The following is a 4,151-nucleotide window of genomic DNA, read 5'->3' on the forward strand; positions in this document are numbered from 1 at the left end:
ATCTGAATGAGAACGTTTCTACTGGATTAAAACAACGTGAATGCAGTGTTTGTGGAAAAGTCTTTATATATCATTCCCTCCTTAATAGGCACATCCTAGCTCACTCAGGATACAAACCATATGGAGAGAAGCAATATAAATGTGAACAATGTGGGAAATTCTTCGTTTCTGTTCCAGGTGTTAGAAGACACATGATAATGCACAGTGGAAATCCAGTTATAAATGTACGATATGTGAGAAAGCGTTTTATTTTCTCAATTCATTTGAAAGACATCAGAGAACTCACACAGGAGACAAACCCTGTAAATGTAAAGAATGTGGTGAAGCGTTCACTGTTTCCAGTTGTTGTGTAATACATGAACGAACTCACACTGGAGAGAAATCCTAGGAATGTAAGGAATGTGGGAAAACATTCAGATTTTCTTGTTATTTTAAGACGCGTGAAAGGACTCACACTGGAGAAAGACCCTATAAAGGTACCAAATGTGATAAAGCCTTTGGCTGTTCCACTTCCCTTCGTTGTCATGGAAGCATTCATACTGGAGAGAAACCCTATGAATGTAAACATTGTGGCAAAGTCTTTAGTCCTTTGAGTTCCCTTTGTAACCATACTGGAGAGAAACCCTATGAATGTAAACAATGTGACCAAGCCTTCAGTCGTCTCAGTTCCCTTCACCTCCACGAAAGAATTCATACTGGAGAAAAACCCTATGAATGTAAGAGATGCGGTAAAGGCTACACTCGTTCCAGTCACCTTACTCACCATGAAAGAAGTCATGATATAGAGGCTGGGTGTAGTGACTCAGCCTATAATCCCAGCACTTTGGGAGGCAAAAGTGTGTGTATTGCTTGAGCCCAGGAGTTCATAACTAGCCCGGATTAAAACAATGTGAAACAACCTGGGCAACATGGTGAAACCCTGTCTCTAGAAAAATAAAATAATGCCGGGCACGTTGGCTTACGCCAGCTACTCGGGAGGCTGAGGCAGGAGAAGGGTGTGAACCTGGGAGGCGGAGCTTGCAGTGAGCTGAGATAGCCCCACTGCATGCCAGCCTGGGCGACAGAGCGAGACTCCATCTCAAAAAAAAAAAAAAAAAAAAAAAAGAAAATAATTAACTGGGCATGGTGGCACATTTCAGTTGTCTTAGTTCTTTTTCAAGGACATAAAAAGCCACGGGGGATTGGGGGAAAGCCCTGTGCATGCGGATCACAAAGTCAGGAGATCGAGACCATCCTGGCCAACATGGTGAAACTTCGTCTCTACTAAAAATACAAAAATTAGCTGGGTGTGGTAGCATATGGTTGTAATCCTAGCTACTCAGGAGACTGAGGCAGGAGAATCGCTTGAACCCAGGACGTGGAAGTTGCAGTGAGCCGAGATTGTGCCACTACACTCCAGCCTGGTGACAGAGTGAGACTCCCTCTCAAAATTAAAGAAAATAAACAAACAAATAAATAAAGCCTCTTGAATGTAAGAAATGTGGTAAAACATTTACTCTTTCCCATTCCCTCATAAACATGAAAAGGCTCACACTGCATAGAAACCATAAGAATGTTAGGAAATGTGGTCAAGCCTTCAGATTTTCCTGTTTTTGAAGATTTGGGAGGACTCAGAGTGGAGAAAAGCCTTTTGAATCTAAATTTGTAGTAAGGCCTTCAGTTGTGTTAGTTCCATTTGAAGACATCAGCTCATTCCTGAGAAAAACCCTATGAATGTCCAGAATGTGGGAATGTTTCATTGCTCTCATACCCACTCAAGGACATATGAAAATGCACACTGTAGCTCCCTGGACCTTGTAAATACAAGAACGTACACAGGATTAAAACTCTAATAGTTTAGAAACTGCAAGAATATTTTCAGTTTTAACATTTATTTGAAAAGTCATGTTAAAATTCCCACAGGAAAGAAGTTCTGTAAGTGAAGCTTTTCTAATTTGAAAAGCCTGATGCAAATTAATTATGGTGCAGTGCTTGAAAAAAATGTATGAAATGTTACACAAGTTACAAGTATATTGTTTTTATCAGTGGCTCATTCTTAAAGAGTCTTGAGTATGCATTTCACCTTGTTTTGCAGGGAAACCTTGAGGTGAGAGTTCTGTAAATGCTCTTTAAGCAGTAGTACTTGAGTTTCATAGATAATGATACTAAGTTTGTTGGTAGAATTTTTGTCTATTCATTTGATAATGTGCTGGATTCATGGTTGAATTTTAATGTTTTTCTAAAATGTAGGTAAGTTTAATTTTTTTTATTTCATTATTATTATTTTTTTTTTGAGATGGAATCTCACTCTGTTGCCCAGGCTGGAGTGCAGTGGTGCAATCTCGGCTCACTGCAACCTCCGCCTCCTGGGTTTAAGTGATTCTCCTGCCTGAGCCTCCCGTGTAGCTGGGACTACAGGTGCCCACCACTACGTCCAGCTAATTCTTTGTATTTTTAGTAGAGACAGGTTTCGCCATGTTGGCTAGGCTGGTCTTGAACTCCTGGCCTCATGATTTGCCCACCTCAGCCTCCCAACGTGCTGGGATTACAGACATGAGCCACTGCACGCGGTCAGTAAGTTTCATTTGTATGTATTGTCCTGTGATTAACTGACCAGTGAATAATGATTGTGAATTGTTGGGATTGTCTTACTAGCCTCATTTGGCAAATTTTGATTATCCCTTGTTCATTATACACATTCCACCTTTCTTTATTAAAGGAAAAACTACTCTTGATATAAAGATGTTTACTTTTTGCTAATAATGAGTTGGTATTAATTCCTAAGTACATAAATTTTACCATAGAGTATCATCTCGTGAGTTCTTTGCATTTGTTGCCTTTATTCTTTATTATTTCTGTCTATTATTTGGATCATTCACTTTGAATGAAAGAGAGAGGACTGTGATAGGACAATATGTTGTAACTAATCTGAGGGAGGAAGCATTCAATCTCTCAGTCACGTATGATAGCGTTGGGCTTTTCATCGATGCCTTTCTTATTGTAGTAGATAGTATTGCACCATTATGATATGATAGCTTATATATTGTATTTTAGAGTATTACAGTCTTACCACTCAGTGTCACATGATTCAGTTCCCTACCAGCCAATAGACAAACCAATCACATACTCCTGTAGGAATAAAGGAACATCCTGGGCCGGGTGCAGTGGATCACGCCTGTAATCCCAGCACTTAGGGTGGCCGAGGCCGGTGAATCATGAGGTCGGGAGATCGAGACCATCCTGGCTAACACCGTGAAACCCCATCTCTACTAAAAATACAAAAAATTAGCCACGCGTGGTGGTGGGTGCCAGTAGTCCCAGCTTCTAGAGAGGCTGAGGCAGGAGAATGGTGTGAACCCGGGAGATGGAGCCTGCAGTGAGCCAAAATCACACCACTGCACTCCAGGAAGGGTGACAGAGCGAGATTCTGTCTCAAAAAAAAAAAAAAAAAAAAAAAAAAGGAACATCCTCACCTTTTTAATGCTATACCACTCTCTGCTCCTAAATTAATCCCTGTTTGGGCCTGTGGGAGCTTACACCATCCTCCTATATGTAATTAATAACTGATGTCTGGCTTATCTGTTTAGTAATAGATGTTGTGTGTTTCACGGTGCCAGTAAACGTAGGGTGCTCATTCCTTCCTTACCAGTGGGCTGCATGAGACGCTATTGAAACAATTGGCAACACAAGTGGAATGGACCAACCCTCATGAAGGACACCTGCTCAACTTGACCTACCTGCTGTCGGCTGACGGTTCCGTAACACATTAGCAGCCGCCTGAGTCAGAACCGTGAGCTGACGATGGGCCTTCCCTTTGGTCTACACAACGTTTTGTGGTCTTCAGGTGTTGTCATCTTCTCCCACACTAAACTGCTCTCATCTCCTACACATGAATATTTACTTGCACCCCCGCATGACATTTGGCCTGTGCTTAGCAGGCAGTTTTGAGGCCCTGGCTTATTAATGCACAAAAGGGCAGCACATAAGCCGACACTTAAGTCCTAATTAGCAAGGATCAGGCTGTATCTCTGTAGTCCCTGCATCTACTCTGGTCACCATCTCTGTATGCTCAGGGCAGCCATGTGAACATTATTAATTATTGTACACTCCAAGACAATAGTTATTATGTAGGCAGAAGTAGTGGCCTTGTCTGTTTCTTGTGCTGCTGCTCC

This window comes from Macaca fascicularis, chromosome 6, assembly GCF_037993035.2.
Source record: "Macaca fascicularis isolate 582-1 chromosome 6, T2T-MFA8v1.1".
NCBI classification, from domain to species: Eukaryota; Metazoa; Chordata; class Mammalia; order Primates; family Cercopithecidae; genus Macaca; species Macaca fascicularis.